We start from the raw sequence: 16825 nt of genomic DNA on the forward strand, positions 1-16825 counted from the left end.
TGCTATCTCAGTCTCTAGGGGATTGTGAGACAGAGGAGATGCTGGCACAGGATCACCCAGAATAGTGTGCCCGCATCAAAGAAGGTGCTGTGCTCTGTGAGCAAAGCAGAATCACAGTAGTACAAAGGAAACATGAGATGCACAAATCTAGAGACATCTCCATCCCAAATGTTCAAAAAGACTATTTGTGCCTGACCTATGGTAGGGCCTTCTGAGCTTATGTCAGTCTGATCAGCCACAGTCAAACAAACAGTAACTTGACCCCAACACTGTGATGTCATTGGTCCTCTTTAAGCATGAAGAATGAACAACAATCCTAGGGGATTAGGCTCAAATGTTGACTCAGTTCCAACACAGCATTAGTCCCACCAAGTTCATGTTCAGATGCAGTGTGACTGCTGGATGGGTGCTCATCTCTCAGCTTTCACTGGCATGACCAGTGGAAAAAGGTTGCTCCTTGCTCCTCAGGGCATTGATGATGGGCTGGCTGCAAAGCCCATCTTGGACTCTGTACCCTCTGTTTGTATGTACCCCTTGAACTCAGAATATGGCAGAAGCTCTACTCTGTGAAGAATTAATTGTGATTTGAGGTTTCTATGACCCCATCTTTGGCTAATATTAGAAGCCCTGAGGTGTGCCCCGGCCAGCGTGGCCACCTCCATGCCAGCATGGTGCTCCAACCACGGGCTATAGCCGTCGCAATGGCGCTGCAGCTCATGTCATCACCACGTGCCGACGCCTACGTGGGCCTGGCCAAATTATGATGACTGGAAGCCCAGTGAGGGCAGTCATGTGACTGTCAAACAGGGCTGCCAGCCAATTAGCTTGGGGCTGTGTGCAGATGGCCTGGGGTTTTCTGGGAAGGAGAAGGGAGGAGATTCTCCATTCGAGAGTGTGAGAGTGAGAGAGATGGGGTACAGCCATTTTGTTCTTTGGGAACAGCTGAGTCTGGTTGGTGTGATTCCAGGTCATATTATTTCCCTTCCCCTATTCCCTTTTTCCCTTGTCCCTAGTTCTATTAATCCTACTTGTGTTTTAGAGTCATTCCTATTAATAAACCCTGTTTTGTTTTTTTGAAAGAGGTTGTTAATCTCCTTACTTACCCCAACATCGTGGTGAGCTGCATAACTAACACTCCCCACTTAAAATTTGGCCCTTACAACTCCCTACATCCAGTACAAAAAAGAACAAGCAAAAAGGCCAAGTGCTGAGGACTGTTTTTTGGCACCATATGGCTTCAGAGGGGGAACGTCCTAAGGCCTCTCCCCTTATAGCATGATCTCTGATGAGAAACTATGAGTAAAAAGGTCACTAACATCATCCATGAGCAACTGAGGTAGCCTTTCCACATTCCTTCAAAGCCAATCAAAGTGCCTTCTCTTCATCAATTAGTCAGCTACTTGGAATCAATTCTAGAATTTTTATGTGTGCTCCACAGTCTCTCTAAGGCATTTCCCTTAGAAGACATCATCATAATTCTAGAAGCAAGCTCTCTAGCATCCTTCATGTGAAGATGTTGCATCAGTCAAGAAAGCTGATGGAGTCTGCCTATGTGCCAGACCACCATTACCTTGGTGTGGAGGAGAGCATTTTAGTTGCTCAGTGGCAAAAATGGAATGTTGAGTTTGAGGAATGAAAAACAAAGTTTGTGAATTGGAGTACTGTGAAAAAAGCCTAGAAAGTTCAATAAGATTTAGATTGTCAAAGATATTGAATGGCAGGCTAAACAGTTTGTATTCTAGAAAAATTGGTGCGACACTGAAGGTTTTTCAGGAGGAGAGTAACATGATCATAATGTGCCTTAGAAAGATTACTTTGGCAACTGTTTGGAGTATGTACTAGAGGTAGTCAAAATTGGAAGTAGGCAAACCAATTAGAAGACTATTGTAATAGTTGAGGGGGAAATGATCAGATCCTAACCTAGAATGGTAGCCAAATGTATGGAGAAAAGGGGATAGATATGAGAGTTCAAATAAAAGTAGAACTGATTGTGCATGGAAGGGGGTAAGGGAAAGGGAAAATTAAGTGATGATTCTGAAGCTTAGAACACATTATACTGAAAAGATAGTGCTATCCTTTGAAGAAATGGGAGTTTGGAAGATGGATAAATGATGGAGGAATGGGAAACAATGTGATCCATTTGGGATACATTTGAGAATGAAATCCTAATGGGACATCTATCTTAAAGCCCCCTTTTTTGTTTTTTGTTTTGTTGTTTAAATTATAAAAGTATTTTATTATTTTCCAGTTACATGTAAAGATAGTTTTCAATGTATTTTTTTCATAAGATTTTTAGTTCCAATTTTTTCTCTCTTCTTCCCTCCCTCCCTTCCCAAGACAGAAAGCAATCTGATATAGGTTATATGAGTACAATCACATTAAACATATTTCTGCATTGTTCATGTTGTGAAAGAATCAGAACAAAAGGGAAAAACCTCAAAAAAGAAAAAACAACAACAACAAAAAGCAGAAACAGTATGGTTCAATCTGCATTCAGAATCCACAGTTCTTTTTTCTGGATGTGGAGAACATTTTCCATCATGAGTTTTTTGAAATTGTCTTGGATCGTTGTATTGCTGAGAAGAGCTAAGTCTATCACAGTTGATCATCACATAATGTTGCTGTTACTGTGTACAATGTTCTTCTGGTTTTAAGTCTTTTCAGGTTTTTCTGAAATCTTCCTGCTGATCATTTCTTACAGCACAATAGTATTTCATTACATTCATATACCACAACTTGTTCAGCCATTCCCCAATTGATGGGCATTCCCTGGATTTCCAATTCTTTGCCACCACAAAGAGAGCTGCTAGAAATATTTTTGTACCTGTGGGTCCTTTTCCCTTTTCTATGATTTCTTTGGGATATCACCTAGTAGTGGTATTACTGGGTCAAAGGGTATGCACAGTCCCATAGCCCTTTGGGCATAGTTCCAAATTGCTCTCCAGAATGATTGGATCAGTTCACAACTCCACCAACAATGCATTAGCATTCCAATTCTAAAAACCCATTTTTTAAAAGTTAGTATGGTTTGACCTGTTTTTGATGAAGCTATATCTTTGCTCACTTCTCTTTAATAGATGTTAACTATCCTCTATAATAATATGTCCTAGTATTTTTCCAGAAATTGAAGTAACATTCATTGGTCTATAGTTTGTAATCTCCACTTCATTTTCTTGAAAACTGGAACAAAAGTAATTTACCTTCTTCCAAGTTCTATGGTATCTCTCTTACTCTCCATGGTTTTATCAAACATCATTGCCAGTGACTCAGCAAGCCATCATTTTGCAACATTCTAGGATGTAGTTAGTCTGGACAGGGTAACTTGAATTCATGAAAGACAGCTAGACTCTTTCATACTATTGGCTCACTTTACCTGAGTTTCAATTTCCTATTGGCCATTTTTCTGTCCTTGCCAGAACAACAACAAAAAAATGCCCTTCAGTAGAAAAAAAAATCAAAATAAAAGTTTCCATCTACTATGAGCAATGTCCATACCCCTTCTTTGATTCATGTCTTACATGACATACTTTTTTTTTTTTTTTTTTTTTTTTTTTTAGTGAGGCAATTGGGGTTAAGTGACTTGCCCAGGGTCACACAGCTAGTAAGTGTTAAGTGTCTGAGGCCGGATTTGAACTCAGGTACTCCTGACTCCAGGGCCGGTGCTCTATCCACTGCGCCACCTAGCCACCCCCATACTTTTTTTAAAAACCCACAAAAACCCTTTTGTTGTCATCATTCCTTATCAGGCTTAGTGTGTTCTGAGCTTAAGCATTCCTAATGTTAGTCTTACAGAACTTTAGCACCACATTTTTGCATTAATCCTGTTACCTGCCCTTATTTTCATTTTCTATGCATGTCTTTTAAAAATCTAATTTCATAAATTAGTTTCCAGTGTATTAATCAATCAATGAAGCACCCACTTTGTGGCAAATACTGTTCCAAGGTTTGAATCTTTCCATCCTTCAGTCAGCTGCCATAATGATCTTCTGCCCAGGGCTGACCATGTCACCCTTGCCACAAGCCCACCCTCCCACCCCCATTCAATAAAGTCCAGTGGCTTTCTTTTATCTCCAGGATCAAATATAAAAGTCTCTTTTTACTTTTTAAAGCCCTTCTTAACCTGAATCCTTATGTTTTCAAGTCTTCTTACTCCCTTTTCCCCTACCCTGCCCATACCTTATACTCTGCCATCCAGCATCTTGAATAAGACCTTCCATTTCTTGACTCAAAGCATTTTCTGTGGCTATTCCCCCAGCTCTGGAATTCTGTCCCCCCTCATTTCTGCCTTCTGGTTTTCTTGACTTCCTTCAAGTCCTATTAAAAATCCAGCTATCAGGGCAGCTAGGTGGCACAGTGGATAATGCACCAGCCTTGGATTCAGGAGGACCTGAGTTCAAATCCAGCCTCAGACACTTGACACTTACTAGCTGTGTGACCCTGGGCAAGTCACTTAACCCTGATTGCCCTGCCCCCCTCAAAAAATCTCACCATCTACAAGAAACCTTTCCCAAATTCCTTTAATGATAGTGACTTTCCTCTATCAGTTATCTAAACTTTATGCTGTTATATGTCTTGTTAGCACATGGTAGTTTGCAAATGGTCTCTCCATTAGATTGTGAGCTTCTTAAAGGCCAAGATGGTCCTTTGCCTTCTTGTATCCCTAGTACTCAGTGCAGTGCCTGGAATACGTCACCACTTATGGACCATATCTCACTGGACTCCCTCTATGACCCCTGATGGTGATGGGGCTCAAAGAAGACACATGTATCATCTCCTCATATTTGAATATAAGCAGTTTATCATTGTTTAGACCTTTATTGTTGTTAATTCATGTTTACTGTTTTATGTCTCTCTTCACTCCTGCATTTGAATCTCAAAGTTTCTTTGCAGCTCTGCTCTATTCATCAGGAATGCTTGGAAGTCCTTTATTTCATTAAAGGTCTAATTTTTACCCAGTGGCATTATACTGAAGCCTGTTTGTCTTGGTCAGTTATTTTATTTTTTTTTTTTTGGTGAGGCAATTGGGGTTAAGTGACCTGCCCAGGGTCACACAGCTAGTAAGTGTCAAGTGTCTGAGGCCAGATTTGAACTCAGGTCCTCCTAAATCCAGGGCTGGTGCCCTATCCACTGTGCCACCTAGCTGCCCCCAGTCAGTTATTTTTAATTGTAAGCCCATATCCTTTGCCTTTTGGATTGTCATATTCAGTGGTCTCTGCTGCTTTATAGTGGTGACTGCTAAATCGTTTGTGATTCTGACTGTAGCTCTTCAGAACTAGAATTTTTTTCCTTCTGGCTTCTTACCACATTTTTCCTTTGACCTAGAAGCTCTGGATTTTGGCTGCGATGTTCCTGGAAGTTTTCACTTTGGGGTGTCTTTCAGAAGGTGACCTATGTAATCTATCTCAATTCTGTCCTCTGGTTATAAGAAATCTGGGCAATTTTCTTTTAAGATGTCTTGAAACAGGATGCCTGGAATCTTTTATTGGTCATGGTTTTCAGATTCCAGTGATTCTTTATTTTCTTAATCTGTTTTCTAGGTCAATTGTTTTTTTTATGAGATACATAGCATTTTTTTCTATTTTTTTTTCAGCCTTTTGACTTTGCTTTAATATTGCCTGATGTCTCCTGAGTCACTGGTTTCTATTTGATTCATTGCAATTTTTAGAGAGTTTATTTCTTGGGCAAGGTTTTGTACCTCTTATGCCAAATTGTTAATCCCCTTTCTATTTTTTCCCATTCAATCTGTTCCCATCTTATCCTAGATATACCAATTTTGTTTCTGCAAAACCTTTTCAGTTTCATTTAATAAAAATTACCTTTTTTATTTTTTGTAATTGTCCCTATGCTTTGTTTCATTAATCATACATCTCCTACCCACAGCTATGAAAGACAAATGATCTAGACCCTTGCTGGTAGCTGTGATGTGGCAGTAATAGCTTCATGAGCTTTCAACCCAAAGATGATAAGGGGATCAGGCAACTGATCAGAAAGCAAAGATAGGGGATATTTTGCTGGCACTGGGGGCAGGACTTGATACCGTTTGGCAACTCTGTTGCCTGTATACAATTATGGACAACAATTCCAGGACAGAGAGGAATGCTTGTGTTCACTCACAAGGGAGCAGGGGCCCTTGCTACAGTTTCAAAGCAGAGAGGAATACTAGGACTTGTGGCCTCAGGAAAACAGGGGAGGTCATGGTTCCAGGACTAAGAGGAACTCTAGTTCTTGTGGCAGGATGGGATCATGGGTCCTTCCTGGGTAAAGAACAGAGTGTAGACCAAGAAAACAGTGACCATACCTCTCCCCAGATCATACCACCTTGGAAGTACCAAAAAGTTGCAGACTCCCAGAACTAGCTCTGAAAATAGTGGCACAAAAAAGGCTGAAGCTTGGGACAGTGCCTCTCCACCTCCAGTTAAACAGAGTCCAAATTTAACATAAAGTTCAAAGTCAAGAAAGAGGCTGGGAAAATGAGCAAACAACAAAAAAAGAGTTGACTTTCTACTATAGTAGAAATGAAGACCATGACACAAATATAGAAGATGACAACAGTGTGAAAACAGCTACATGGAAAGGCTCAAAGAAAAATGCTAATTGGACACAAACCTAAGAAAGAGATAAGAGTAGTAAAGGAGGGGCAGCTAGGTGGTGCACTGGATAGAGCACCAACCTTGGAGTCAGGAGGACCTGAGTTCAAATCCATCCTCAGACACTTGACACTTAACTAGCTGTGTGACCCTGGGCAAGTCACTTAACCCCAATTGCCTCACTGAAAAAATAGAAAAGAAAGAAAGAAATTATAAAAGAAAATTGCTCTAATATCTTAGATCTAGAGGATCAAATAGAAATTGAAGGAATCCACCAATCACCTCCTGAAAAGGACCCCAAAATGAAAACTCTCAGTAATATTATAGTCAAATTCAAGAGCTCCAAGGTCAAAGAGGAAATATTACAAGTAGCCAGAAAGAATATGGTAGAGTCACAATCAGGATCGAATAATATTTAGCAGTTTCCACATTAGAGGAGTGAAAGGCTTGAAACAGACTATTCTGGAAGGCAAAGAGGCTAGGATTACAACCAAGAATCACTTACCCAGAAAAACACTGAGCATAATACTTCAGGAGAAAAAATTGATATTTAATGAAATAGAGGACTTTCAATCACTCCTTATGAAAAGACCAGAGCTAAATAGAAAATCTGACATTCAAACACAAGACTCAAGAGAAGCATAAAAAGGAAAACATGAAAGAGAAATCATAAAGGACTCAATATGATTATGTCATTTGCATTCCTATATTGGAATATGATACTTGTACCTTCTAAGAACTTTATCATTATTAGAGTAGTTAGAAGGAGTCTACATAGAGGGCAAAAATATGAGTCAATTATTTTGGGATGGTCTCAAAAAAAAATGAAGTTCTAAGAAAAAGGGATGCATTGGGAGAGAAGGGGAGAGGGAGAGGAAGAATGGGAATATCTTTCTCACGTAAAAGAAGTGCATAAAAAAGCACTTTTATAGTGGAAGGGAAAATAGGGGGTGGAAGGCAACAAGAATCTTACTCTCATCAGAATTGGTTCAAAGAGAGAAGAATATATACAGATATATGTATATGAAAACACACACACTCAGTTGGGTATAGAAATCTAACTTACCCAAAAGGGAAGTAGGAGGGGAAGAGGATGAGAGAAAAGGAGGAAGTGATAAACAGGTGGATGGATTAAGGGGGACAGTAGTCAGAAGCATAACAGACTTTTTTAGGAGCAATAGGGGAAAATGAGAGAATGACAAAGAGAAGGAAATAGGATGGAGGGAAATACACAGTTAGTAATCATAACTGTGAATGGAGTGAACTCACCCATAAAATAGAAGCAGATAGAATGGTTTAGAAACCAGGATCCAACAATATGTAGTTTACATGGGACAAACTTGAAACAGATATATAGTTAAACTAAGGAGATGAAACAGAATTTATTATGATTCAGCTGAAGTAAAGAAGGTGGGGTACCAATCATGATCTCAGACAAAACAAAAGCAAAAAGAGACCTAATTAAAAGAGATAATCAGAGAAACTACATTTTGCTCAAAAAGGTACTAGAATACGGCCTCAGACACTTAACACTTACTAGCTGTGTGACTCTGGGCAAGTCACTTAACCCCAATTGCCCCGCAAAAAAAAAAAAAAGGTACTAGAGACAATGGAATAATATTTTTTGAATTACAGCAAATTCTCTGATAAAGGCTTCATTTCTCAAATATATACAGAACTGAGTTAAATTTATAAAAGTAAGACCCATTCCCTAATTGATAAATGGTCAAAAGATATGAATAGACAGTATTCAGAAGAAGAAATCAAAGTTATCTATAGTCATATGAAAAATGCTCTAAATCACTATTGATTAAAGAAATGCAAATTAAAGTAACTCTGTGGTATCACCTCATATCTATCATATTGGCTAACATGAGAGAAAAGGAAAAGGACAAATGTCGGAGGGATGTGGTAAAACTCAGACACTAATACACTGTTGGTGGAGTTGTGAACTGGTACAACTATTCTGGAAAACAACTAGGAACTATGTCTAAAGGGCTATCAAACTGTGTATACTCTTTGACTCAGCAATACCATTACTATGTCTGTTTCCCAAACAGATCAAATAAAAGAGGAAAGCATCTATTTGTATAAAAATATTGATAGCACCTCTTTTTGTGGTAGTAAAGAATTGGAAATTGAGAGGATGCCCATCAATTGGGGAATGACTGAACAAATTGTGGTCTGTGATTGTGATGGAATATTATTCTGCAATATTATTCTAACAAGAGGGATGATTTCAGAAAAACCTGGGAAGACTTACATGAACTGGTACAAAGTGAAGTAAACAGAACCAGATCATTGTATATAATAACAGCAATATTGTAAACATAATCAACTGTGAAAGACTTAGCTACTCTAATCAATACAATGATTCAAGACAATTACAAAGGAATGAAGATGAAAAATGTTATCCATCTACAGAGAACTGATAAACTCTGAGTACAAACTAAAGTATAATTTTCTCACTTTCTATATTTTCTTGGGGGGGGAGGGTTGTGATATGGCTAATATGTAAATATGTTTTGCACTATTTTACATGTATAATTGACATAATGTTCCTTGCCTTCTCAGTGGATGGGGTAGAAGCTAGAGGAAGGGAAAGAATTTGGAACTCAAAATTTTACAAAAGAATGATAAAAATAAATATGTATTCATATATGTTTTTTCACAAAAGAAAGATATATGATCTGCTTCTCTTCTAATTCCTTTATGATATGATCCTTAATATTAAGATCACATATCCATGTAGAATTTATTATGGAATAAAACATAAGATTGTGGTCTATGCATGCTTTCCAATTTTTCCAGCATTTTTAATTAACTAGGGAGTTATTTTCTAAGTAATTTATGTTTTCCACTTTACAGAACACTGGTTTATTGCAGTTCATTGTTGCTGATCCTTCCTTCTCAGTCTTTTTCCATTGTGCTACTTCTCTGGTTTTTTTTTAATTACTCCCAAATTGTTTTTATTACTGCTGTTTTATAATAAAGTTTGAGGTATAGAAGTGCTATTCCTCTTTATCTCTATCTTTCCCCATAATTTCCTTTGGCATTCTAAATCTTTCTTTTTCCAAGTAATTTTCTCATTATTTTATTGAGTTCTGTAAAGTATCCCTCTGATAGGTTGATCAGTTATAGAATAAAAACTGTAAATTAAACTTTAGTAGTATTGTCATTTCTATTATATTGGCACAGTCTAGACATGAGCACTGAATATTCCTCCAGCTATTGAAGTTTTTCTTTATTTCTTTAAGGAGCACTTTGTAATTGAATCTATACAAATATTTTCTGTGCTTTGATAGATTGATCTCCAATGGTTTTATTAATTTTGTAGTTATTTTGAATGGAATTACCCTTTCTGTTACTTCCTCTTGAATTATTTTGCTTTTATACAGAAATGGTACTGATTTTTGTGCTCCCAGTTTTCCTAGGTTCTAATCATTCTTTTTATTTCTTCTAGGTTTCTTACAATGCCACCTTGTTTGTTTGCTCTATTGTCAATTTGATTCTTCTTTTAGGTTGGATTGACTAAAAGTATGTCAGTATTGCCAGTCTTTTTTTAATGAACCAGATTTTAGTTTTATGTATTATTCTTATAGCCTTTTTTCTCCTCTTATTTTTAATACCTCCTCTTTGTGCTTATGTTGGGCTTATTTATTTGTTGGCTTTCTAATTTTCAAATGCTTATTCAGTCCTTTTCTCTTTTTAAATTATGTTTGTTGTGTTTTGCCTATAAATGATATATTTAATATTTCCACCATTTTGTGCATATTTACAATATCTTTGTGCCCTAATTCATGATCAATTTTTATAAAAATTTCACATGGTACTAAGAAATCCATATCTATAGGGTGGGCCAGTTGAAGTCACAATATGTTCCAAATTTTGTTTTGTTTTTTTTAGTGAGGCAATGGGGGTTAAGCGACTTGCCCAGGGTCACACAGCTAGTAAGTGTTAAGTGTCTGAGGCCAGATTTGAACTCAGGTACTCCTGAAGCCAGGGCCAATGCTTTAACCACCGTGCCATCTAGCTGCCCCCGTGTTCATAACTTTTTGAAAATTGTTTTCTTTATTTTTTGCCATTTATGAGATTTAATTTTTCACATATAATATAAATTAATTTCCTATATATACTCTATATGATGCTATGGTATTATAAATTAAAAACAAAAAATAAAGGGGTTATTAAATATTAAACCCCTTTGTGACTTTTGGCCCACCCTGTATTTTTAGTATACCTATTAAGAGATGTTATTAATCTTTTAACTTTAGCTTCTCCAGCAATTTGCTCAATTCTGTTTTCCTTTTTGTAAAATTTGTCTAAAAATGATAGCGACATTAAAGTCTACTGCTATTATTATATTATTGTCCATGTCTTCCTGTAATTTGGTTAATTTTCCCTTTATGAATTTAGATACTAAGGCATTTGGAGCATACAAAGTTTAATATAGATATTTGTTTGTTGTCTATGGTTCCTTTCAGCATCATGTAGTTACCTTGTTTATGTCTTTTTAAGTTCTGAATTTTTGTTTTTGCTTTATCGGATAGCATGACTACAACTTCTCCTTTTTGGATTCCCCAAATGCATAGTAAATTTTGTCCCAACCACACATTTTAGTTCTGTGTGTACCTTTACATTTTTAGGTGTGTTTCTGGTAAGCAACAGATGATGGGGTTTTGTTTTCTTATCCAATCTGTCATTCCTTTCATTTTATTGGATTGTTTTAATACCTTCTTGTTATTAAAAGTTATGAAAATTAGTTTTATATTTTCCTCCATTTGACTCTAATATTAATTAGGATTTTTTTTTGTTCCTCTTACTCTATTAAGACAATATTTTGTCCCTAGTTATTTTTGCTTCATCACTTTTAAGGCAACTCTTTTTTCACAGGCTCTCTTTTCTTTACCCTCAAACCCCCAATATCTTCTGTTTGTCATCCTTTTCCCTGGTTTTGGAGTTTTGTCTTACTTATTAGTTCCTTTTTCTTTCTTCCTTTTATCTAGTTATCTAATTCTTCCCCTTTTTTTCTCTCAGTAAAGTAAAATAAAATTCCCCTTACTCTCTTCCCCATCAACATCTTTTGTTAGGTTTACTTTTTGTTGTCTCTGCCTTATCTCCAGGCAGCTAGGTAGCATAGTGGATAGAGCACTGGGCCTGCAGTCAAAATAGACCTAGACACTTACTAGCTGTGTGACCCTGAGGGAAATCACTTGAACTTTCTTTGCCTCATTTTCCCCAAATATAAAAAGAGAATAATAATAATAACACCTACCTTCCAGGGTTGTTGTGAGGCTCAAAGAAGAAAATGTTTACTAAGTGCTTAACAAAAGTATCTGGCATGTAATAGGTACTATAGAGATGCTTTGCCATTTCCCCTTTTGTCTAAAAAGGAATTCTTTACTTCATTGTCTTCATTAATTTTCTTCCTTTTCTTTCTATTCTAGAGTTTTTTCTCTGATTCATGGTCCGCATAAGTATTTATTCCTTCTTTAGTCTCTGTATTCCTCATGGAATTAAAGCTTCTAAAGTACCTATTTTGAGTTCCCTCTTCTAAGTTTCTATATTATTGCCTTGTAGATCTTGCCCCTTCCCCCCTTTTCTGGTGTGCTTCACTCTTAGTATCAATTCCTACAGGAGATAGAGAGGGCAGAAGCATTACACCATGGTAAATATTTTCCTGGGTTCCTAATTGTGCAGTTCATTGCTGCCCCACTGCTCTCCCCATGGTCATCTTTTCCCTATTTGTCTTTAAATCTTTAATCTGGATCAATGCCCTCCCACTCTGCTGAATGTCAGTTGCCCCCAGGTTTTTGGATATTCCTTCTCCAGAGGCAGGATACTGTCCATGGAGGTACAATGCTTTATCAGAGGTAGTAGCCTCTCTAAGCATCATATCCCTTCATATTCTTTCCATTTAAGGTTCCTCATTTCCCATTCCTGAATCTGTTTCTACCTCCATAGGAGTTTTCTTCATTGATATTCCCTCCCTCCATTGAATCAAGACTTCTCTCTTTCTTTCCCTCTATATATCATTCTCTCTCTTTGTCACCCATTCTCTCCCATATCCCCTCTTCTTCCTGAGACTCTATAAGTTATTTCCCCTTCATTAAGTTGATTAAGATGCATCACACATTTCTTTCTACCTTTCTCCTCTCCTCTGTCCTATTATGCATTCTCCCATTCCACTGTTTTGTTCCACAAAAAACAACTGATTCACCTGTAGTTGGGAAAGGATGTAAGTTTTTGTCCATGATGTTTCAGACCTCTTTGTCCACCGTAACTTCTTCTAGTTATCCCTTCTATTTTACTCTATTCTCCTTGTGTACTTTTAGAAAGAAATTTCTTTAGGTCCCTCTCTTCTTATTTTTTTTTTAATTTTTGCAAGGCAATGAGGGGTTAAGTGACTTGCCCATGGTCACACAGCTAGTAAGTGTCAAGTGTCTGAGGCCAGATTTGAACTCAGGTACTCCTCAATTCAGGGCCAGTGCTTTATCCACTGTGCCACCTAGCTGCCCCCCCCCCTTCTTATTTTGTTATTGTTGCTGTTTTTAACACCATGGGTATCATTCTCTTCCTAGTCCCCACCCCCTCCTCTTTTCCAGGGATAATTTATTTCTTTACCAGTGTCTTAATGAGTGAATCCCAGGGCACAAGCCCTTGCTTTTGCTTGTACTGCCCTTCAAGTGTATGGAAACAGATGAGGGAAGGAGTGCTGCAAGCACATTTCTTGTGTTATGGGAGAAATATCTCCTCTTTGAGTTTATGTGGTAGGTAACTGCTGCTGAAATTTATCTGCCACAAATTAGAAATTATGGAGGAAAAAACCTAGGCTTTATATTGCTTAAGTATAGGTTCAGATCTTAGACCAAAAAAACAAACAAACCCTGGACCAATATTATAATTCTAGCAAGGCCTCTTATAGACAAAATTACATCAGAGTAACAAAGAAATAATTCTTTTACATATTGCAATATTGTGCTTCCTTCACTGTCATAAAAGCTGAACAAAGTTAAACAGAGTCATAACCAAACCTAGTTAAATTGACTTTATAGGTAAACGAAGTCAGGCTGCAGATTAAACTACATTTAGAGGGTTCGCAATAGGCTGATTGAAGTGGAAGATTTACATGTCACAAGATAGCCAAGAACATCGGCACTAAGAAAATCCTTCCTTACACAGTTAAGGAAACAACCAAATAACTAAATCACTTTGAGGAGCTCAAACTCCCTTTTGGCTTTAAAAAAAAAAATGTTAAATCCTCTTCCTTTAACATTATTATTCTAGGAGTCAGGATTTTGTCAGGCAAAATTAATATTAACAGAAGACAGCCTTTTAGTTAATCAAAAGTTGCAAGAGGAATGGTGCTGGCCCTGAAGAATAAAAATTAATAAAAGGGAATAAAAAATTCTTGTAACATTAGGGATTAGCATTATTTGCTGTTAAATTTTTTTTTTTGGTGGGGCAATGAGGGTTAAGTGACTTGCCCAGGGTCACACAGCTAGTAAGTGTCAGATGTCTGAGATCAAATTTGAACTCAGGTCCTCCTGACTCCAGGGCTGGTGCTTTATCCACTGCACCACCTAGCTGCCCCCTTTGCTGTTAATTTTTAAAGTTATTACTTCATCAGGGTTCTTGGCGTCTTAACCTATGGAGATAGCAACAATACTTCTTATGCATAATTCTTGCTTTGGAGAGTTTTGAGAGGTCCATGAGAATCAGAGAAAATGGCTAGTCCTCAATCCTATTGATCATGTCCCTCCCCGCTTCCTTTTCAATTTAAGGTTATTTTAGTTAGAGTTGAAAGACTCCAAATAAATATTCTTTTCCTTTGCTAGCACTTGTTAGATGTACTTAATTCCTGGATAAGAGTCTGTCATTGTTATATTTTTAGATATGGTTCAGAAATCTAAATCTCCTTCTTAAACACCATCTTCTTAAATGACTGAACTATTGTGCCCCACTAAAGTCCTTAGTTTCTTGTCCAAGAAAATAGTTCACACAGCATAGGAAATCTTTCAGGTGCCAGTGAGATATGCAGAGCAAAATGCCAAGTAAGCAGTTAGAGATGAAGGACTAGAATTTGAGAGGGAGAAGTGGGCTACAATGAACATTTGGAAATATTTCACAATCAAGTGGTGGTGATGGGTGTGTGGAAGAAAGGCAAAAGAGCATGCAATGCCATATGAACCTGAGTAAATCACTTAAATTCTCTGAGCTACAATTTCTTTTCCTATAAAGTGAAGATAATAACAGTATGGATTATTGTGAGACTTAAATGAGCTCATGCATATAAAAATCTTGCAAATTCAAAGTGCTATAGAAATGTGTTATTACTGAGTGGAGGGAATGGGTGATACCTCTAAGCATCCAAGTGCTAGGTTATAAAGGATTTTATAGTTGATCCTTAAAGTCATAGGGAGCCATTGGAATTTATTGAGTCACAGGGTGATAAAGTTGGATCTGAACTTTAGGAAAATAACAGACAGAGGTTAAATGATTTGCTCAGGGTTACAGAGATAGTAAGGATCTGAGACTGAATTTGAACTCAGGTCTTTCCAACTTCAGGCCAACCATACTTTATCTGCTGAACCACCAGCTGCCCCATGGCATTTAAAAGTATTCTTGGATCAAGAGGTGGATAAATGATAGAACCAAGATGGCAGAGTAAGGGCAGGGACTTGCCTGAGTTCTCCCCAATTGTCCTCCAAACAACATTAAAATAACACCGCAAAATGATTTCTGGAATGGCAGAACAAACAAAAGAATGGGTTGAAACAATTTTCTAGCCCAAGACAACTTAGAAGGTTGGTAGGAAAAGTCTGCCTCATTAGGATGATCATGGTACTCCAGGCAAGCCATTAGGAGGCCTTGGGGGTGACTGAATTGCTAGGGATGACAGTTTCTGGATCTCTCAGCCCATAGATGGTAAGAGGGTTGGATAACTAATCAGAAGGAGATTTCAGGGTACTCTTTTCTAACATTGGGAGAAGGACTCTGTTGCATTTACCATACAAGGTTCTGGGTCACAGTCTCAGGGCAAGGAGGAGCAACAACAGGAGCAAGGTCCTTGGTCACAGTTCCAGGGCAGAAAAGAACATTTATGGTCACTCACAGACCAAAACACAGACCAAGAAAGCAGTGACCATACCCCTCCTTAGATCATACCACCTTGAAAGGACTGAAAACTTATAGATCTCCAGATCTAGCTCTGAAAACAGCAGCATGAAAAATCTGAAGCTTGGGAAACTGCCCCCTCCACCCAAGGAGCAGAGCCCAAATTTAACATAAAGTTAAAAATCAAGAAATAGGCTGAGAAATTGAGCAAACAACAACAACAAGCTGACTATAGAAAGATACTATAGTGACAGGGAAGATAAAAACAAACTCAGAAGAAGACAATGAAATCAATGCTGCTGCATGTAAAGCCTCAAAAAACAAATGGAATTTGGTCCCAGGCCCTGAGAGAACTCAAAAAGTATTCTAAATATCAAAAAAGAGAGGTAAAGGAAAAATTGGAAAAACAATGATACGCGGGCGGCTAGGTGGCGCAGTGGATAAAGCACCGGCCCTGGATTCAGGAGTACCTGAGTTCAAATAGGGCCTCAGACACTTGACACTTACTAGCTGTGTGACCCTGGGCAAGTCACTTAACCCCCATTGCCCCGCAAAACAAACAAACAAACAAAACAAAACAAAACAAAACAAAACAATGATACAATAAAATCATGAAAAAAGAGTCAACAGCTTGGTAAGGGAAGCACAAAAAATACTAAAGAAAAGAACACTTTAAAAAAACAGAATAGGCCAAATGAAAAAATATGTACAATAGTAACAACAACATTGTGTGATGATTAATTGTGATAGACTTAGCTCTTCTCAGCGATACAATGATCCAAGACAATTCCAAAAGACTCATGATGGAGAATGCTCTCCACATCCAGAAAAATAACTATGGGGTCTGAACGCAGATTGAAGCATGCTATTTTAGCTTTTTCTGTTGCTTTTTTGGTTTTGTTTCTTCTTTCTTGTTGTTTTCCCTTGTTCTGATTCTTCTCTCACACCATGATTAATGTGGAAATATATTTAACATAATTGTAATGTATAACCTACACCAGATTGTTTGCTGGCTTTGAAAGGGGGGAGGAGAAGGAGGGAAGGAAAAAAATTTGGAGCTCAAAATCTTACAAAAATGAATGTTGAAAACTATCAATGAAAGAGTATAGACATCATATTTC

This window comes from Dromiciops gliroides, chromosome 4, assembly GCF_019393635.1.
Source record: "Dromiciops gliroides isolate mDroGli1 chromosome 4, mDroGli1.pri, whole genome shotgun sequence".
Lineage (NCBI taxonomy): Eukaryota > Metazoa > Chordata > Mammalia > Microbiotheria > Microbiotheriidae > Dromiciops > Dromiciops gliroides.